Source organism: Lissotriton helveticus, chromosome 9 (assembly GCF_964261635.1).
Source record: "Lissotriton helveticus chromosome 9, aLisHel1.1, whole genome shotgun sequence".
NCBI classification, from domain to species: Eukaryota; Metazoa; Chordata; class Amphibia; order Caudata; family Salamandridae; genus Lissotriton; species Lissotriton helveticus.
Window position 1 is genome coordinate 610,508,545 of NC_136070.1, and position 22,403 is coordinate 610,530,947.

General features: G+C 49.6%; 1 protein-coding gene across 1 annotated transcript in view; it reads right to left on the reverse strand.

The window, feature by feature from the left end:
- Positions 1 to 22,403, reverse strand: part of SPTBN4 (spectrin beta, non-erythrocytic 4) — a 1,415,585-nt gene that overhangs the window by 1,023,796 nt on the left and 369,386 nt on the right.

A 22,403-nucleotide genomic window follows, 5' to 3' on the forward strand; every position in this document is an offset into this window, starting at 1 on the left:
CAACTTGCCGATTGTTATCAGACACCCCCAAGCACAGCTTCATTGACTAAGCGTAATATCCATCTGGATGCAGATACTATGGTTTGAACAAAATACTTGGGCTTGGGCCACTGTGACAGGGCAGCATGTGCGTCAGTGAGATAATTGTGTTTGGGTATGTATGAAGATGTGTGCGTAAGAATGGAATATAAGTGTATGGGTGACTGAGAACCTGAGTCGTATGTACTAGTGGCACAGGACATATCTTTTACCATATGTAGCTCTGTTATATCTATAACTCAAACATACAACTATTTTCTTTAAATGAGAAATATTTGTAGTGCGGAAAAATGTCCTGCAAAAATGTCCATAATATAGAACATTTTTCTGCACTTAAAATTTCTCCCATTTAGGACAATAGCTGTATTTTTCAGTTATAAATATGAGACAGTGACTACCAGCCCCTGGGAGCAAGATGACTACTGTGTGTATAGGTAACACTTTGAAATGAGAGAAAGTTAAACGTATACTTAAAACTTAAAATCTAAACTTTCTGTTTATATGGATTCCATAAAACTCATCATTTCAATGTTCTTCCAATTTCAAGTGTCATATTTAAAAATAGCAGGCAACTTGCTCCCAGTGCCAAATTTGTAACAGAAAAATATGCAGCCATTTGTTTAAATCGCAGGAATTTAAGTGAAGAAAAATGCTTCATAAAACATGAAGGAGGTCATTACGATGTCGGGCAGAATCACTTCCGCTCGACACCGCATCGGTCATAAGACCCACCGACAACCGGTTGCTGGTCCGACCGCCTTATTAGGATGCGACCGAACACTGTTTGGCCGCATTCCTACATTTTACTATGGCAGCAAGTATTACGGCCATAAACCGGCCATATTGCATGCTCCCACAGTGAAACGGGAGGTGGGGTTCATCTCTGCACCCGGAGGCAGGCACCTCAAGGTCCCAGCCATAAGGTGCAGGGATCAACAGGGGGGCACCATAAGTGCCCCCTCAGCCTCAAACCGGAGGCCGTGCACCCAAGGGGGTCCTGCTGGGGACATCCAAAGAAGCTTTTGACATTGTTTCCATGTCCAACAGGCCGGCATGGAAACCATGTCGGCAACCACCATCATAATCTCAAGGGCGGAAAGGTCCGCCCTAGAGATTACAGGCCAGATTCCAAATAACGGACTGGCTCTCCGAGTCCATCGGAAGCTGGAATGACCAGCTGGTTTCCTTTCCATCACCTCGATCGTAATGAGGCGGTCAGAAAGGAAACCGAACAGGTTGGAGCCTTTACGAACTGCATCGTAATCGGCCTCTAAAACGTAATTGGCTTAAATGAAAAAGTGCAGAAAAACATTAAGATTTAATGTTTCATAGGAATATTTTTCTTCACTTAAAATTTCTCCTATTAAAAAAAAGATATATACCGTTTTTTCATTTAGAAATGTGGCACAGTGTCTACTGACCACTGGGGTCAAGAGACCTGCTGTTTGTAAATGCGACAATTTGAAATGATAGAAAATTAAAATGAAGGCTTAAGGTACATTCTCATTTAAATTTTCTCCAATTTAAAAGCATTTGGAAAAAAAACATTTTGTTCTCGTGATCTAATACTGAGTTTACAAGGACTTTTATTTAAGAGTTAAATACCTTAGTATGTCAGTTCTTCACCTCTGTGCCCTAGCCTGTGTCATGAATCTGACTGAGCACTGCTCATTATCAGGCTCTGCTATCTGCAGCCTGGAGATAATAATGTAAAATAAACACAGCCTTCCCTTTACTTTACTTTAAAAAAAATGTGAGCCTGAGCTTATTTGAATATGAACTCAAGGCTACGAGCTACTCTGAAGGTGTCTACGAGCTACTGGTAGCTCACGATCAACTGGCTGGAGACACCCGGCCTATCTCATCACCAATATCCAGAACAAATGTTTCTCATGAGATATGTCTGGAGGTGCGTACAACATTACACCTCCAGGTCACAAGAGACCTTATCAGGGCAGTCTTGCGGTGCTCTTCTGTCAGAGCTGACAATCGCTGATCCACTGGACCACCCAGTGTGGATGGTCTCCACCGTCTACCCCTTGCTCTCCGTCTCAACCTTCAAACTATCTGTGTGGCAGTGGTGTCATCAGATGCCCTGAACTTTCAGGGCACCCTGGGCGACCACCCCACCCAGCTGGATGTAGTCGATTGGCATCTGGGAACTAACTATGACCTTCCTCTGGACCACGTACACACCCCATTTCAGGGATACCAGGGCCATAGGGTGAACACATTCCTGAAACATGGGTCTGGGTTCTCCTACACACCTGTCCTGGCAGGTAGGTGTCTTTCCACCGGTATGGGCTGGCTGGCACAGGTCTCTCTCAGAGCAGTGGCAGGGATCCCATTCACTGTGATCTGGTGGAAGTGCAACTCCCACCCTCAAGGATCGCAAACGTACCCTCTAAGTCCACCTCCCATCTAAGGGATACCAGTGATTGATCTCTTGGTACAAACAGGGTCCCTTTGCTAGTTCGTTCCCCAAATGTGAGCATTCAAAGCACCTAGGCATGAAAAAAAAATGCCATGGGCCTCTGCCCATCATAACCTTCCCCCATACTCAGATGGGGTTTTGGGATCCTGCTCCCCATCACTGGTTTGAGGCCCTTTTTGGGACATGTATAACTCTGGACCTCACCCGCACTCTGCTGGGAGGAGGGGCGGGGGGGGGGAGCGGCAGCAAGAACCACCCATCTGTTAGTTACTCCCAGGTAGCTTCTTGTGGACCATGGTGCTAATCCAGAGGTCTGCTTCCATCGTAAACTCCCAAGGTGTAGTGAGCTGGGAGGCAGTAAGATGTTGGCACAACTCTGTAAAGTAAGTACTGAGAATGACCTCTCACTTTGCAGCCCTTCAACCAATCACTCAGTGCCTTAATGGAAATATCCATGAAGAATACTCAAGACTGGTGAGACAGTTTGTGATTGTTCCTGAACCTTAAGCGGTATTCCCCTAAGGTAAGACCAAAGTTTATGATAAAGGCTGCTTTCATGGAGCATATTTTGTCTGGTCAGCCGCCTCTCTAGCCAAGAGGGTATCCCGCCTAACAACTAGCACCCTACCCATTCACAGGGCTACCTCATTTGCTGCAAACCACTTATCAATATCATCTCCCACCTCAAAGCTAGGTATCAGGCCTTTGGGGATGTGGACTCTTTTATCTCCTGTGGACACTAAATTGTTTACTGCCACGATTTGCACTGGATTCTGGGAGCTTAATTACTTTCAAGTCCAGTTCTCAGACACTCCTTTAATGAGCCATCAGTATCTCCTTCTCCTCCAAGGCTCAATCAATCAATCAATCAGAGCATTTGTATAGCGCACTACTCACCCGGAGGGTCTCAAGGCGCTGGGGGGGGGGGGGGGTCCGCTACTGCTCGAATAGCCAGGTCTTGAGCTGCTTCCTGAAGGCGAGGTGGTCCTGGGTCAGGCGGAGGTGGGTCGGAAGGGAGTTCCAAGTCTTGGCGGCCAGGTAGGAGAAGGACCTTCCTCCTGTGGTGGCTCTTCGGATGCAGGGGACGGCGGCGAGGGCGTGGCTGGTCGATCGAAGCTGGCGCGTGGGAGCGTAGAAGTTGAGGCGGCTGTTGAGGTATCCTGGACCTTGGTTGTGTAAGGCTTTGTGTGCGTGGGTGAGGAGCCGGAAGGTGATTCTCTTGTTGACCGGGAGCCAGTGCAGGTCTCTCAGGTGTCCGGAGATGTGGCTGCGGCGGGGGATGTCCAGGATGAGTCGTGCTGAGGTGTTCTGGATCCGCTGGAGGCTCTTCTGGAGTTTGGCGGTGGTTCCGGCGTAGAGGGAGTTGCCGTAGTCCAGACGGCTAGCTTCTTTCCTCTAAGCCCTTTTCAGCCTCAGCCCTTTTCTCTGCTAGCTTCAATTTGCCATCTGTAACTGTAATTCTCTCTCAGCCTGCCTTTCCTCCAAACCTGTTGGGGTCAGGCCGGTCTGGTATCCAGCCATAGATACAGCTGGGGACCTGGCTTCTGTTGGCTTTCCTCTTCCTCTTTCCTCTGGCGCTTAGGCCATTGCAGGGGTGTCCTCCTCTCCTTCTAATTCTGGGGACACTACCAAGTCATTTCATATTCCTCTTCCATTTCACCCTCCTCCTCATCATCATCATCTTGCTCCTGTATTGCAGCCTGTAGCAAGTGCACCTCCTCCCAGGCTTGGAGAACTATCTGGTACTCCACTTTCAGGTGAAGTTTCGAGTGGCTTCACCCCCCTCTCCCTGCACAACCTTTTCAGCTCTGCCGTAGTGTAGCCTTCAATGTTAAGATCCAGCTCCACCCTTGCAAACTATCACAGGTGCACAAATGGGGCAGGAATTGAATTTGGAAAAAGTTAAAATGGAAAATTAAAATCAAGGATTATCAATACTGATGTCAGATTATTTTAAGTTTTTTTTACACAAATCACCAAGTACTGGATCCCACCACTGAAAACCAATGTAAGAAATTGGGTTAATAGTGGAGGGGGTCGGTAGCCCCACTCAAATATCAATACCATACAAGCGTTACCCTTACTCCCATGGGTACCTACGTATACAGCATATTCAGAAACACAACGGTTTTCATAGGCATCAATATTAAATTATCAGTTTGGACCCCAAAAGTGGCTGGAAACAATTGTTAGATGTTGGATGTAGGGTCTCATCAGGGCAAACTGATACAGGGACATCCTGGAACAACACATATTGCAAGATTAGAATCAATGAGGATTGGCCAATTGATGGTCTTTTTAATATTAAATGGTTACAGCCACTGTTGCGGTCTAAACTTATAAACTTATAATGTAATAATTAAAGATGCCTATGAGAACCGTTGTGTTTCTGAATACCATTTGAATATCTAACACAATCCTTGTCAGAGTTAACCTTAAAAGTCCTTACATAAACCTATGCTAAACCCTTGGGTAGCTTAGCACAAAAACAGCCAGGCTTAACTTAGACACTATGTGCGGAGTATTTATACATCACTCAAAAAGTAATAAAGTGAAAACACAACACATGAAAAATCCCAAACCAATTTAGAACAAAAGGGTAAAATGTATTAAATAAAATTACATTAACTGTTAAGACTTTTTAAAGTTTTAGGTGAAAATAGCACCAAAAAGCACAAAGTGCCACTTGCAGGAATCTGGTCGGTTGGACTGGGTCAAAGTCACAAGTTCAGCCTGACGGAAAAGTTGTGCGGGTCAGATACAGAGACCAGGTTTGTCCCAGTGGAGGTCCTACTTTCTCAAAGTCCAAGTCCATGTGAGGAGCCTCAGCAGGAGCTTCAAGTTGGCAGGGGCTGTGAGGAGATCGCTGTCAGTGCAAGGAGCAGTCAGCAGTGGAGCTTTGCATTGGCAGGAGGTGTGGGCGGTCAATAGTTGGCGTGAAGAGCAGTTGGCCAAATGAACATTGAGTTAGCGAGAGATGCAGTGACCGTTGCTGGCGCGAGGAGCCTGCTCAGAGTTGTGAAGGGCTCCAAACATCTCGATTTTCACCTTTCACTTGGTTTAGGGGCAGGATGAGTACACTCTGATGCCAGCCAAGGTTACAGGACCTGGTTGGGGATCAAGACTCACTCTAGCAGAGGCCAGCAGCAGGGCTTAGGCAGGTCCAGGATGTTCCAGTTGGTGCTGGTCAGCTGGATATTTGCAAGGAAGGCCTCTGGAAGTTTGTCGTGTCACTGTAGCTGAAATAGGAGGTCAGCAAACTGAGCTTGGAACCCCTTCAGGGGATCCTAGGTTCAAGGCAAGCAGGTCAAGTCTTCCTTCTTCAGATAGCAGGGCAGTCCTTCTTCTGAATCTTCCAGGAGTGTTCTGATGAGAGTTTCCGAGGGTGCTACTTTTATTCCTAGTGTCAGCTCAGCATTTGTGCAGGGGCAGTCCCAGGCCTAATCCCAAACTGGTTCTGGTCAATTCTTCGACTTCCCCTGGGTTTGGCTCTAAACTGTTTAGGGTGACAAAGGCAAGGATAGGCCTGGTGTCAGGTTCCTTTGTGTCTGCTGCAGGGAGGGTCCTCTGAAGTGTAATCAGTGCAGAGCATAACTGTCACCTTTCCAGGGCACTTAATTACACAAATGTGTGGGACCCGTCTGGCACCCGTCTGCCCCCCGCAGCCTCAGGGACCGCCACCTCACCTAGACACTGAAGTATACAAATGAAAATGCAGGGGGCTGTCCAGGGACTGCCACCTCCCTGAGGCTTAAATAGAAATTAGTGTGGGGGCCACTCAGCCCCCCGCAGCCCCAGAACCGCCACCTCCCAGGGGCTTAAGTAGAAATGAGTGCGGGCCGAGCGTGAACAAGGGCATAACATAATAGATAGATGGAACACGCCGACTTTGTGATGCTGAGATACATGATGATAATTACCTGGTGAGGAGTGCATTTTTTTGTGGACAAAAGGTGGCTTTTAATATATATATTTTGGAAATTAGATTCTAAAACACAGAACGGTCTTAATAATGCAAAGAATGACATAACTTTCTATGAACCTTGTTTTATATCCACAGTGTCATTCATCTTTGATTCCACTTTTATCCCGAGACACATCAACTTCTCCGTCCTTTTTTCCTTACGTTAAGACTAACTATCGCCAGATGACAGTGGCATTAATATGACCGGTCATATATACAGTAATATTTGTGAATAGCAATTTTGTATAGTATCAGCCGTCTTGGTCAAAATTGATATTTTAATTAACGTTTTGCACAGCACAGATCACTTTGTACATATAAGCACTTTATTTGGTTTTGCAATCTTGTTGTTAGACTTGTGGTCTTGGTTCCAATCACATATTATGACCTTTGCGCTTTAAATATTTATATTTAATTTATTTTCATGAATAATAATGTTATGATTACTGTCACTGAACCGATGTGCTGAACCCACTAGCAACCATTTATAACAGAATCAGTGAGAATGTTAGGTTACACACACGTGTTTAGACTTATGTAGTATAAGATTTTCCAAATAACAATTTTATCCGCTTTGATTCAAGAAATGTTTTAGAGACAAGATGCATTCATGCATATAGAATAACGTTTCTTATATTTTCAGAGGTTTTTTTCTAATTATCGTAACTAGTACTTCCTAATGTTCTCCAATTCTAATGCTTAGCGAACACTGCACATTGGTTCTTAAAAGAGCGATATAAATAATATTATGTAAATAGATTATTTCTTTATATTTATACTATGTTACTATTCATAGAACAGCTAGCATCATTATTAGTAATATATATTTAGAACAGATTTGCATATTGGATCCGTCTTTATGGGCCACTTCACAATGACGATCACATGATATGAAGTATGTCTACCATGTTTCCTCCGACTGTGTATACTTTTGCTTCGTAGCGAGCGTAGTAGTATGTGATTAAGGCCACAGCCGGTGGCCGAAACGCGTCATAATCATGCTGAAACAATTAAACACTGCAGGAGGAAATTGTGGAGTCCGTGCCCATTTTTGCCAGCCTTGCCAGGAGTGACATTTGGGATCTTTCCAACTTCCAGTGAGAATCGGATCCCCACACAAAGGTACGACACTTCAATAGTTTTCTTTCTACCACTTTATTTTCATTTCGCTGTGAATCGTTTCGGCCTAGCTGCCTTGGTCACACATCAAGCGTTTGTCAATCAATGTTACTTAAAAACCCTTGGACACCTGCGGTCACATGGGTGGTGTTTTCATTACCAATGAAAACAGACTTTGTTCACAATTTTACTCACAATATTTTCGGGTGATCATATATTTCATCATATACCCTTGTACAATTCTAATTCATACTTGATTTATTTTGTTTATTTCGCAAAGTTAATTCTAAATCATAGTTTTTGAGTTTAACACACATGATTATTCCTCGAAGCCTTCCACTGCAGTTCCTATCTGTTCTGATAGAGACTATATTTGTTTACAAAATAAGGTGCAAGTGCATGATGTATTTCCCTTCTCAAACATTTTCTTTGCTGAAAATTCAGCAGTAAGTACATTTTGGCTTTGCACACTATACTTGCTGATGCGTCTATTATTCCGTTGTCATTAACCATGCCCACAGCGGTACCGGGCAAGTGCCAGTATTTTATATGCATAACATGCAGGTGCAAATGTCACTTTCATAAATTGAGTACATGAATAATTTCAAAAGCAGTTTGTTATGTTAGTCATACGACTCAAGAAAATGTTAACATCACATTTCATTTGTTTTCATAGTATCTTGTCTGCCTTTCTCATTTCATAAACCCTGGTTCCGTGGATAAATTAAAAAACATCTCAAATCTGGGGAGCTAATCACAAGGTTGTCTAGATACCTAAATGCACAGAAAGATCTTCGTCTGAATTAAGCCCATAAGGGATCTTGGTGTTGAATAGTAGGATGTATCAAGACTTTAGTTGTCGTAACCTCCATTATACATATTTTACAGAGTGGCAGGTGACACTCTGTAGTTAAGGGATGTAAGAGATAGGAATTCCTCAGATTGTTGCCCCTTAATAACTTTGAACCGGTGCCGAATCTCCCTGAAACTTTCCAGAACTATTCTTCAATGCTTTGACTTTTTGTATTGGACGTAGTGTCAAAAAGGCAGTATGGATTTGAATGAAATTTCACAGTAGCGTACATTATACTATGTAGATGATCCTTTTTCACACGGCAACTAAATTGGTTTAGTGGTTGTTAAGTTATAAGGCAAAACAACTTAGTGATATCTGTTGTCGCGCTAGTACTGCAGTACTACCGCTGTACATAGGGATGACATCACAAAATATGATTGACTACTGGCGAATAGTCCACAAAGGATGGACAGCCACGTTGAATTAGAAACAGTGGTTTGGCTGTGTCCTGTATATTATCCAAAATAGAGAGGGACTTTTTAATAATGTACTGCAAGTGGACTTCAGAAAGCCCACATATGGTACTTGAGGTAGGGTTATGCCATTTAATGTGTGTATATATAATTTTTAAGTCGTTTCTAGTAAGTACCGCGGTACCAGTAAAATTGAAAAAAAATAGTTCACAATATTAAATTATACTATACATAATATAGGTTGGCTCTCACAAGAGCCTTTGGTTGTTTGGAAATTAAATAAGATATGTTGAATAAGCCTATATTTCAGGTTTGCAAGGAAGATATGATTTCCATAGGTGGTAAAATGGACACCAGCTATACCACTCCAGTGTAGACTATTCCACCTTACGCTACTCCTCCCTACGCCACTCCACTCCACGATACTCTCCTCCACTCCACTCTATGCCACTCCAGTGTATGCTACCCCACTCTACGCCACTTCACTCTACGCCATTACAGTGTACGCAACTCCACTCTAACCAACTCCACTGCACACCACTCCATTGTATTCCGCTCAACAACAGTGTACTCCACTAAGCGATAGTCTACGCCCCTCCACTTTTCCACACTATACTGCACTCTATAGCACTCAACTGTACAAAAACGTACTCCTGTCAATGCCAATCTACACCACTCTAGTTTACTGTATGGCACTGTGCGACACTCAAGGCAACTCGCTCTATGCCACTCCAACCCTCTTTTCTGCACTCAACTCTATGACACACTACTCCACTCTACACTGCTCTATGCCACTTAACTCTATTCCACTCTATGCCATTCTACTCTACCACACTGTACCGCACTCTACTCCACGCTACTTCACTCTATAACACTATAATCCACTCTGTGGCACTCTGTATCACATACCACTCCACTCTATGAGACTTTACTCCACTGTATACTACGCTAGACCACTCTTTTCCACTCCATGCCACTCTACTCTACAACATAACATTCCACTGTATGACAATTAACCTCACTGTATCCTACGCAACTCAACTCGACTTCACTTCCCTTCACTCTACTCCACTATACCGTAATGCACTCTACTCCACAGTTCCACACTCCACTCTACACCACTCCACTCTACGTCACTCTCCTGCACTCTATGCAACCCCACTCTACAAACTTGTTCTACACTCTATGCCACTGCATGAGACTCTCCTCCACTCTATCCACATACACTCCACTGTACAACACTGTGCTTCACACTATCCTAGGACACGCCACTGTACAACACTCTACAAGACTTTCCAATATGTTAGTACACAGCACATCCCAGGTGCCAGAACGGTAGTTGAGCGTGTAGAAGGTCCACATCACACAGGATTCTCAGAAGGATGAATTGCGGCGTAGCGGGGATGACTACTTCAACTATGGCTTCGATTACCTCCACCCTCTGAGGAACCCTCATCTACCGCCCCCCTGGACCCTGTGGACTTTTCACTAACTCCATAATGGACATCATCTCCCTGCATGCCATTGCGTCTACCAACTACACCCTACTGGGAGACGTCAAGTTCCACCTCGACAACCAACTGGCTCCAGCACCACATCCCTCCTGGACAACCTCCACAACATTGGACTCTGCCAGAGCGTGACCGAACCCACACGCTCAGCAGGACACACACTTGACCCCTCTTCACAACAGGAAACTCCATCCCCTTCAGCCACACCACCGAACTCCCATGGATTGACCATCGATGCGTCCACTTCACCTTCAGAACACCCACCATCCACAAACACCAGCACCTGCTCCCATGAAGAAACTGGGCCAGAATCACTGACGACCAGCTAACCTCATCACTCAGCAACTCCACCTAACCATCGTGGAAAACGATGACCCCAACACCGCAGCCGGAACCCTGCACAGATGGATCTCCGACAGCGCCAACACCATAGCCCCCCTCAAGAAAAACGACAACACCCACGCCAAGAAAGCTAGATGGTTCACCACTGAACTTCGAGAGTCCAGACGCACTTGCCGTCACTGTGAAAAGGCCTGGAGGAATACCAAATTCACAGAAGCCCACAACAACTTCAGAGCCACCACCAACGCCCACCACCAACTCATAAAAAAAACCGAGAAAAAAAGCGATTGAAGACAGAATCTCCACTCATGCACACAACAGCAAATAACTCTTCAAAATGATCAAGGAGTTCGCCCAACCCACCAGCGTGTCCACCAACATCCCTCCCTCACAAGACCTTTGCGACAAACTCAGCACCTTTTTCCATCACAAAATCAAGAGCATGTACGACAACTTCGACGAAGACAACCAACACACTAAACCCTCACCAACCACCCCTGACACCCTGAAGCCAGCGATCGACAACTGGACAGCCCTCACCAGCGAAGACACACTGAAGACGGTGAAGTCAATCCCCACTGACCCATGCCCCACCACATTTTCAACAGAGCTGCTGACACCATCGCACTCATACTCTGCTACACCATCAACCGCTCCCTGGCAACCGCCTCGTTCCCTGATGACTGGAAACATGCTGAGATCAACGTCCTCCTGAAGAGACCCTTGGCGGACCCCACCGACCTCAAAAACTACAGACCCATCTCCCTGCTCCCGTTCCCAGCAAAAGTAATTGAGTAAGCCATCAACAGCCAACTCACCACATTCATCAAAGAGCACAACATCCTCGACTCCTCCCAATCCGGCATCAGAAAAAACCACAGTACGGAAACCGCCCTCCTCACCGCAACAGACGACATCCGTACCTTACTGGACAAAGGAGAAACAGCAGCCCTCATCCTCCTCGACCTCTCAGCGGCGTTCGACACAGTCTCTCACCGCACCCTAATATGCAGACTCCACGACGCAGGGATCCAAGACAAGGCTCTCGACTGGATCCGCTCATTCCTCTCCGGCAGAACGCAGCGGGTCAGACTCCTCCCTTTCCTCTCAGACCCTACACCTACCACCTGCGGAGTCCCCCAGGGGTCCTCCCTCAGCCCTACGCTCTTCAACGTCTACAGGGCTACGCTCTGCCCCATCATCAGAACCTACGGACTCAACATTGAGTCATACGCAAACGACACCCGACTCACCCTCTCCCTATCCAACGAACCCAACACCGCCAGACACAACCTTCGAGAAGGCATGGAAGCCGTTGCCAAATGGATGAAAAACAGCTACCTACACCTAAACACCAACAAAACGTAAGTACTCATCATGGGCCAAAACCCCGACGCCTGGAACGACATCTGGTGGCCCCCTGCCCTCGGACGTCCGTCCACCCCCACGGACCACGCACGCAACCTGGGAATCATCCTGGACTCAGAGCTCAAAATGGAACGCCAGATCAACTCCGTCTCGTCCTCCTGCTACCACACCCTCCGCCTCCTACGTAAGATCTTCAAATGGATCCCCCTCGAACACAGAAAGACCGTCACTCACGTCCTGGTCACCAGCAGGCTCGACTACGGCAACGCACTCTATGCCAGAATAAAGAAAAACCTCACTCGCAGGCTACAGAACATCCAAAACGCCATCGCAAGACTGGTCCTCAACCTGCCAAGACACTGCCACATCTCCCAGCAACTGCACACACTCCACTGGCTCCCCATCGAAGCTAAAGTCACCTTCAAGATGCTAACCCACGCTCGCAAGGCTCTCCACAACACCGGACCAGCATACCTGAACAGCTGACTTAAATTCCACGCACCCCAAAGGACCCTACGATCAGCCCAGCTCTCCTACGCCGTGGTCCCCCACACCAGAAGGACCAGATCAGGAGGCCGCTCCTTCTCCTTCAGCGGGGCCAGAGCCTGGAACGACCTTCCGCTCCTCCTCAGACAGATAACATCGCTCCCGATCTTCGCAAGAGACCTCAAAACCTGGCTCTTGGACAGACCCCCTTCTTGATGGACTGGAACCTGCGACCCCCCTCCTACCCCCTGTGCCTTGAGACCCTTATGGGTGAGTAGTCGCATTTAACAAACACCTGATTGATTGATTGATTGAGCAATGGTGCCCCAGTATTTTTTAATGGGGGAGCAATTCCATTAAGTGTGCAGGAATGTGCCCTCAACCACTCCACAACACAGACATTGAGGATGCAGAGCCCTCTCATTCTATGCAACCCACTTATGTGATAATAGGCTCTATGGGGTATTTTCAGCGGGATAAGCCGCAGCTTAGATTTGATAGCCACGTCTCTAGGGAGCATTAGGGCAGCTTCCCAGTGTACTGGCTCCATGAGTCCTAAATCTCTTTTCCAAGTTCTTTCTGAGTCGTTGGAGTCTGCCTGGTGTGTTACTTACGATAATTCGATATAAATGGGAGACCACTTTGCTGACCACTTCCTCTTCCACTATCGTCAGTCTGTTTTTTGAGCACAAACTTTACGATCCCATCATCATTTTGCAACGCAAATGACGTACTAACATCTTACTTCTCAAATTAGCTACTCGCCAGGAGTCACAAAAACGTTGCGTCATTAATGCCGGGCCCCGGGGGAAGCACAGTCGCAGACTAGTCTTCCCCCGGGGTCTTTCGCGCAGGGATAGGACAGGCAGAGGAAGGGGAGGAGTTTAGGGGGTGGGTATAAGGCGCAGGGGAGGAATGGGACTTCCTCTTCCTGCGCCTGGCACCATCGGGAGGGTAGCGAAAGGGAGTTTTAGTTTAGGGCCTGTGTTTCGCAGTTTTGAGAGTCAGTAACTTTCTGGGTTAGTGTCTCTTCGTCGGGGGCTGTTTGCACGGCAGCCGTTTCCTCTCACGCCGGAAGCGTGAGTTTTGGTGAGATGTCGGGTGTGTCGTCCGAGGAGGTCCGGGCAGCCTTGCTGTTGCTGGCGCGGGCCGGTCGCGAGGATCTGCTTCAGCCAGGTGTGTTGGGCCAAGCATGGGTGGGGGCCACTAGGGGCACGCGCGCGGCCTCGGCCGGGGTCAAAGCCGCGGTTGTGGCTTGTCTGACACACAAGGCCAAGCGGGCGATCGGAGGGGGGGCGAAGCGCCCAGGGACCCGGCGAGGGGCGGGAAATGTAAGAGCCTGCCCCCGCGGGCCTACCCTCCGCTCGAGTTCTTGCCTGGGGCCTCCGGGGCTGCTGTGAGGGGCGCGGCCCCCCCACCCCAGCTGCTGGGGCCTGTCCATGCGCCGGTCGGTGTTGTGGAGGGGGTGGGGCAAGGGGACAGCCTTACGCGGCCCCCTTTGATGTCTGAGGGAGCGGTGGGTGGGCTCGAGGCCCCAGAGTTGGAGGGGCTGGCTGATGACCCCCCCCTTGGGAGGGGCGTGACTGGGGAGGCTGTGATTGTGGACGAGGGGCAGAGGGAGGAGGCCCCCATCGACCTGTCCACTAGCTCCAGGGCGGGCACCCCTGCCCGGGCGAGGCAGGAGGTGGCAGGTGACTCTGTGGACCGGGGTGGGCCGGCTGTCCTGGTTCCCAGGGGAGGGGTGCCTGGGTGGGTCCCTGGGTTGCCCCAGGTGGGTTTCTTCCCCCCGGGGGCTGAGTTTCTCGGCTACTGCCCGCCCCCGCCCCCACAGGTCTGGGGCTCCTTGTCATGGGAGGACAGGGCCAGGCAGGAGAGGATCCTGGAGCAGATCCGGGAGGTCAGGTGGGCGGAGCAGACTAGGGACAGAGTGGGGGCTGTGTGGGGCCATGATATTGAGGGGCCCCCTACCCCGACCTCTGAGGAGGAACGGGAGGCGGAGTTGGAGGAGGCGCAGAGGAGAGTTAGGGCCAAGAAGGCCGTGGAGGACCCCCCCCCCTCCAGAGAGTGATGGCAGGTGTAGGGACGGCCAGGACGGCTTTGAGGCCCGATGGTGCTGGGGCCCGCTCAGGCTGGAGCGACCTGAGGGGCGGGAGGGGATCCAAGCCGGCGGCTGTCAGCAGAGCCCGGGGGAGCCTGGCGGGGCGCAAGACGGCTCCAAAACGCAGGACAGAAGCAGCAGGGCAGTCTGCGGCAGCTGTCCCTCCTCCGAGGGCTCGGGTTCCTGCAGCACGTGTGGAGACTGGAATGCGTGAGCATGGGGGTTTGCAGAAGGGTGTGAAGAGGGCAGGGAACGGACCTCGGCACTCACAGGTGAGGGTTCCTGGTGGGCAGCCTGGGATGACGGTCCCCGGGGGGGGGGGGGGGGGGTAAGAGAACTTGCAGGTCGGTGGGAGTGGGGGACGAGTCAGTCCGGGAGCCGGAGAAGCCATCGGGCAGTCCACTTGAGGTTGGTGAGAAGGTGGACGGTAAGTCGGTGACTACGGGGGTGCAGACGGACAAAGGAGAGGGTAAAGAGGAGAAAGGGGTGAAGCTACCGAAGAAACTGCCGTATATGGGTTTGGCGATGCTGTTGGGCTCGCATCTCTCTGAGAAAGTCAGGGCGCGGATTTGGAGGCACGAATTTGTGGATGTGTTTAAGTTGCTGCATAGAGAGGTGCAGGCGAAGGAGGGTTCGAAGGAGGAAGAGTGGGTGCTGACGAGGCGCCCCAGGGTGCCAGTGACAATGGAGAACTGGACATCGGCGTTCTTGATTTATGCCAGTATCTACTGCGAGAAGTATTTGGACAGGGCGATTGCGCTGTTCAAGTACATGGACATCATTCGCAAGGCTCAGATGCAGTTTGGGGGATTTGCCTGGCTGAGTTATGACGAGGAGTTTAGGGCCAGGGTCAGTGCGAATCCGGAGAAGAGCTGGGGGGAGGTGGATCAGGAACTCTGGGTGCAGTGGATGGCGTCCACGCACTCCACCGCATCCACACACACAGCTAGCGGCTTGCCGGAAGTGTATCGGTCCTTTCCGCCGCGTCCCGCCCAAGGCGGGGCGGGAGGTGCAGTGCCCAACACCATTGTCGCGGGTCAACAGAATAAGCCAGGGAGTTATTCCACAGGGGCCTGTTGGAGCTACAATAGGGGGTACTGTTCCCGGTACCCCTGTAAGTTCAAACATGAGTGCTCGAAATGCGGCGGGAAACATGCCCTCACTCAGTGCCTCACACTTGTCACGCCGTCTGAACAGTGGAGGAACGTCCGAGGGCGGGGCCACCCTGGACAGAAGGGCGCCTACACCGGTTAGGGTGGAGGCGATGGCCTGTGGCTCTCGTGCTACCCGGATCAGGAGGCGGCGGCGCGGCTTTTCTGGGGTTTCAGAGAGGGTTTTAGAGTGGGCTATCAGGGCCCCAGGAAGCGTCGATGGGCCGACAACTTGCGATCTGCTAAAGAATTGCCTAGTGTGGTGGCTGCTAAGTTGAGGAAGGAGGTTGAGGAAGGAAGGGTGGCTGGCCCGTTTACTGACTGGCCTTTGGACGATCTGATCATCTCTCCATTGGGGGTGGTGCCGAAGAAGGAGGAAGGGGAGTTTAGGATGATACATCATCTATCGTGGCCGGAGGGCCAGTCAGTGAACGATTTTATTGCAGAGGAAGATTCTAGGGTGCTCTATGCGTCGGTAGACAATGCAATCCGTCTGGTGAGGGTGTGTGGGGCGGGGGCTGAATTGGCGAAATGTGACATCAAGTCAGCTTTCCGGTTACTGCCCATTCATCCGGCGGATTTCTCGCTCTTGGGAATGCAGTTTGGGGGGGCCATCTACGTGGACAAGGTTTTGCCCATGGGGTGCGCCATCTCCTGCGCTCTGTTTGAGCTATTTAGCACCTTCCTGCAGTGGGTCATGGTGCGCGTCAGTGGGTGCCGTGAGGTCACCCACTACTTGGATGATTTCCTCTTCCTGGGGAGGGCGGATCCGGGGATTGCGGCAGGGCCCTGTCGCGATTCCAAGGGTTGGCCTTTCAGTTTGGTGTGCCTCTGGCACCGGAGAAGACGGCTGGTCCCAGCTGTTGCCTGACGTTCCTGGGGATCGAGCTGGACTCGGTGCAGTGGCTGGCGCGCCTCCCTGCGGCCAAAGTGGCGGAGATACTGGCATGTTTGGAATGGGCGTTGGAAGAGAAGCGGATTCCTTTGCGAGCGGTTCAAAAACTTCTGGGCTTCCTAAACTTTGCATGTAGGGTAGTGCGTGCAGGGCGGACGTTCTGTAGGCGGCTCGGCATGGCCTATGTGGGGGCAGTGCTTCCACATCACAGAGTCAGGATTTCCATGAGGGTGAGGGCAGACTTGAGGACCTGGATTGCATTCCTGACGGACTTTAACGGTGTTTCCCTGGAGTTTGATGAGGAGAGGGCGGTCTGGCAATGCCAAATTTACTCCGATGCAGTTGGGTCAGCGGGGTTTGGTGTTTTCTGGGAGGGAAGGTGGTGTGCTGAGAGCTGGCCGGCTCAATGGCTCAAACAGGGGAGGAGCATTGCTTTCTTGGAATTTTTCCCTCTACTGGTGGCCCTGGAGGTGTGGGGGGAGGAATTTCGGAACAGGTCAGTGCTTTTCCATGTGGACAACATGACTGTGGTGGAGCTGGTGAATCATCAGAGGGCAAGGGACCTGAGAGCGCTGCGGCTGTTGCGGAGGTTCATGTTGGCTTGTCTGCGGCTGAATGTGGTGTTTCGGGCAAAGCATGTCCCTGGAGCGAATAATGGCATTGCGGATGCTTTGTCCTGTTCGCAGTGGCAGCGGTTCCGGCTCCTGGCACCGGGAGCGGATACATGTAAGACCGAGCTGCCGGCCGGCATCTGGGCCTTGGGGGAGTGAGGATGATTGGCCTGGTGGAAGGTTCTGTTGCAGAGACCACGAGGAGGACGTATCGTTTGGCATGGTCTGAATTTAGTGCTTTCATGGGTTGGGATCTGGATTGTGTCGTGGGTGTTGAGTCCGTGGTGGAAAAAGGGCTGAGACATTTTGTGCTGGACTGTATTGACAGGGCTTTGACTGCGGCTACGATTTCTGGTAAATTGGCAGGGATATCCTTTTACTGTGCTTTGTTTCTGGGTTTTGACCCGACTAAAGATGTGATCGTGAGCAGGATGTTGCGGGGTTGGGGCAGGGAATGCAGGAATGGGGGGGTAGGCTGCGGGAAGCAGTTACTTTTGAGTTATTGGTCCGGCTGGTTGAGGTGTTGCCGGAATGTTGTTACGACCTTGTTGAGGTTGGTCTTTTCCGTTTGTGTATGGTGTGGATGTTTTTTGGGGCGTTCCGGGTGTCTGAGTTGCTGGGTACAAGGAGAATGGCTGGCAGGTTGTTTGAGGAGATTCGGGAGGATGGAGGTCGCCTGGGTATTTGGTTGCGGTGCTCGAAGACTGATCAGTTGGGCAGGGGTAAGTGGGTCTGGCTGAATGAGACGGAGGGCGGGCCGGTGTGCCCTGTGGTTGAATGGCAGACTTTCCTGGGGACGGCGAGTGTGGCGCGTGGGGAAATTTTTTGTCACGCATCAGACGCGAGAATGACGGCGGGCCAATTATTGGCGGTGTTGAGCAAGGCTTTGCGACGATTGGGTCTAGATGCGTCTGGTTTCGGGACTCACTCCTTCAGGATTGGGGCTGCGACAGCTGCGGCCAGGTTGGGGGGGTCCTGGGACAGGATTAGGCGGATTGGGCGGTGGAAGTCCCGTTGTTGTGAGAGGTATGTGAGGAAATGAGAGGGTCCCAGGTAGGCTGTTGGTTGATTCATGGTTTTGCTGTTTCTTGTTCTAACATCTTTTTCTTCGTAGGTTGCGTGGGTGGACCGGGAAATAAGACGGTGACATGGATTGTTGGGCACTCCTTCGTGCATTGAGCATCCAAATATGCGGAGCAACAGGTTTACGGCCGTAACCTGGGACTGAAAGGACACTTGCACGAGGTACAATGGTGGGGCAAAGGTGGCATGCGATGGGGGGCACTACTGCCCTGGCTCGCGAAGATGGTCCCGCGAAGAGGATGCCCTGATTTGTTAATAATACATCTGGGAGAAAATGACGGTGCAGCTGTCAGGTTCGGCGCTTTTACAGCTTATGCAGAGGGACCTGGAGGTGCTGAAATCTAGGCTTGCAGGGACCTGCATTGCCTGGACAGAGTTGGTCCCCAGGAAAGTGTGGAGAGGGGCAATGAAGCATGGGGCGATCGAAAAGGCACGAAGGAAGCTCAATAGGGCAATGAGACTATACTGTGGTGACAAGGACATCAAAGTGATTGCACACGGAGGGATTCGACTGGAGGAACCTTTAGTTTTTAGAGACGACGGAGTACACTTGTCGCAGCTGGGCAATGCGTTTACATGATGGAGATGAGAGATGTTGTGAGCAAGTTATGGAATGAGGCTATCTGGTGTTACGGGGTGTGAGGTGGATGGTGTGCCTGGTGTGGGGGACTGCAGGACGGAGGGTAGGGGGGGGGTGGGGCAGGGAACCGCCCTACAGGGGGTTCCCTGGTTGGCGGTACTTTGAAGGGACAGGGGGGTCAAGAGCGGGCACACCCATCCCTTGGGGGGGGAGTTTGGATGATGGATAGAGGCATGACTGGAAGGACACAAGGAGCGGGCTGGATGACAGGTAATTGCTGGGTATGAATAAGGTACGGTATGGGGCATGTAGTGGTTTGTGATGAAGTGGAACGGGTGAAACGGATGAGAGGGGAGTGTGAGTGGGGTTTTGATGTTATTACCTGTTAATGTTTATTGTTATGTAAGATTACGCAGCCTGGTCTAATAAATGGCCTTTTACGCTGACACACTGCGTGGTCTGTTTATTGAGCGATGCCGGGCCCCGGGGGAAGCACAGTCACAGACTAGTCTTCCCCCGGGGTCTTTCGCGCAGGGATAGGACAGGCGGGGGAAGGGGAGGAGTTTAGGGGGTGGGTATAAGGCGCAGGGGAGGAAGGGGACTTCCTCTTCCTGCGCCTGGCACCATCGGGAGGGTAGCGAAAGGCCTCCCACCCACCCAGCAGTTGGAGGTGGTTTGGGTCGGTCTATGGCGTTGCCAGTTTAGGCCAGAGCTGCGTTATGCGGTACTTTGAAGGGACAGGGGGGTCAAGAGTGGGCACACCCATCCCTTGGGGGGGGAGTTTGGATGATGGATAGAGGCATGACTGGAAGGACACAAGGAGCGGGCTGGATGACAGGTGATTGCTGGGTATGAATAAGATACGGTATGGGGCATGTAGTGGTTTGTGATGAAGTGGAACGGGTGAAAGGGATGAGAGGGGAGTGTGAGTGGGGTTTTGATGTTATTACCTGTTAATGTTTATTGTTATGTAAGATTACGCAGCCTGGTCTAATAAATGGCCTTTTACGCTGACACACTGCGTGGTCTGTTTATTGCGCGATGTTTATGAGGCACGACTCCCTGCAAACGTAGGGATGGAGGCCTGCAGTTGTATTACAGAATGCTGTGGTTTTTCCCCACAACCAGTCAACAAAAGGTTTTTGACAGTTTTCGAAAACTGTTTCTGCTTTTGTTATTTTCTAAGCTTATACCAGCGAGCTGCCTTTCACTGTGCATTCCTCTATTCAGTCTAATCTTTCATTTGAAGCCGCAGAAAGAGTTTCACGCATACGCATATAATAGTACAGCCATGTAAAGCTGAGCTAAATTTGAAGCATGAGGCAGAAAGATATTATTAATTTCAAACAATAGACACTATGAATTTTATTGTTTTAAAGGCAGAATGTTATCCATGAGCATGTATGTTTTACGTAAAATCAGTTAAAAATGTTTACACTAAGAGCCGTAAACCGAGGCCTATAACAAACGACAAACGCATCCTGTTGAGTTTAGAAAATTACAGGTTGACTTCAATCTGAGGACACCTGAATTTCATAGTTTAAAGAACAAGATTAATTGGAGATTTTAGGTGGAGTATTGCAGATGTTAGCTAATACAGGAGGTTGTTCACAGAATCTCAATAGCCTGGTTTCACTCTACCGTGTGGCTGGGTGGCAGGAAGCAGAAAGACATTCAGGGCTCCTGTGACACTGGAGAGCTTCTCAGTCATTCAAATTGGGGCGTGAGGCCGGGAATACTCTCTGATATTCAACAGCAGGAGTGACTAGGCTTCTGCCTGGAAGCATGAACCTCAATAGGGGTCGTAACTTTGGCATCTATGCCATGCGTTGCGACCCCTGCCACTTTGCTTGCGACCACAGGCTCCCATTACTGTTTGTCAGGACGCAGTTACACTTGTAGGATCTAATCTTAAATCCAATACATTCTGTTAAAGTTAGGCATTAATAATGGAAATATGTGCTGCTTGTGTTTCGAGATTTCCATTTGTACACAGCGCTGGTGGTGTCATAGCAGGTCAAGGCACGTATCTACATCATGCACTTGTCTTCTGCGCATGTGCACTTACAGGCGTGGCAGGGTGAGTCTGCATTGGGAGTATCTTCAGCTGTGCCTAGAACAGTGGAACAGTGAGTGTAGCCATAGCATAGAGAGGAGCAGCGCAGACCACGGTCACCAGGTTTGTGTGAAAAAGACCTCTTTATTGAAACAGGTGCACATCACAAAAACAACCTTGGTCTTTGACTTACAAAACTACAACCTCACTATAATAAGTTTCTCACCCATGTTAAACTACCTCTAACCCTAAAATATTCCTCCCCCCACAACAACTTAATTCAGCAATATCTTACTTGCTCAAGAGCTGGTTAACTGCAACTGAGACCTTTAAAATCCCTTCCCTCCTTACTACACATCTGTTAACCTCTTCATCAATTAAGCTTCCTACAGAACCTTAAACTTCCTAGCTCGTCCATGCATGAATTTGCCTTCCCTTTCCCTTTCAGCCTGAATTACCGCTGACAAGAACAATAAATTCAGTAAATCATGGCAACTTCTCTAATACCCATCTATGCACCTTCTTCAAAGTGACAACCTTAACAACATAACCACTTCTGCACACCTGTCTGCGACAAAGCTTGCCCAACACAAATAATGTATGAGACAATGAAACCCTCGCCCACGAAACGTAAGAATAGGAACGGGAGGCTGTAACAAAAATGCTAACTACCAGTTACCAGCCCCTGTGGCTGGTACCTCAAAATGGCGGTAAATATACCCTTGGCCTACATAAGTAGTCCAAAACCAGCCCAAACCCCAAGCAGTCATCCAACTGCTCCGCTTGTCCATAAAATACCCAGGGGCAGAACTCGCTATGGTCGGCTGTCCCGCAATCCCCCATGGCCTCTTTTAAAAGGCAGCCTGTGCAGGGTGTTTTTTCTGCAACTGATGCTGTTGTTATTACAGACACTAGGGTGCGCGTAAACGAAACCTAGTACTGGGATATTCCTGTTTGCTGGAGTTGGGAACAAAGCCATCTGGGAGGCATAGTGATACCTGCTGTAAAAAGTAAAGCCTTTTCATGGCGCGGAGGGCTTGAATTCCAACTCAAGTTTATTGCACGCTAGTTGCTTCCTTTTCAAAAACTTGTTTGGGTCACAGAGGACCTAAACAAAACATAATTATGTTGGTTGAAGTTTTATCTCTTTGATTGAAGGCACTGATTACGAGTGTGGCGAGCCCAAGACTGCCATACCTGAGGTCCGACCACCCAAATACAATACTTGTTTCGAGGGGGATCCAGTGGAAGATCTTTTTGAGAATGCGAAGGACGTTGAAGCAGGAGGACGATACGGCGTTGACTTGTCTGGACATTGAGAGGGAGGAGTCTAGAATGAAGCCAAGGTTACGTGCATGGTCTGTGGGTGTGGGCGCAGATCCCAAAGCAGAAGGCCA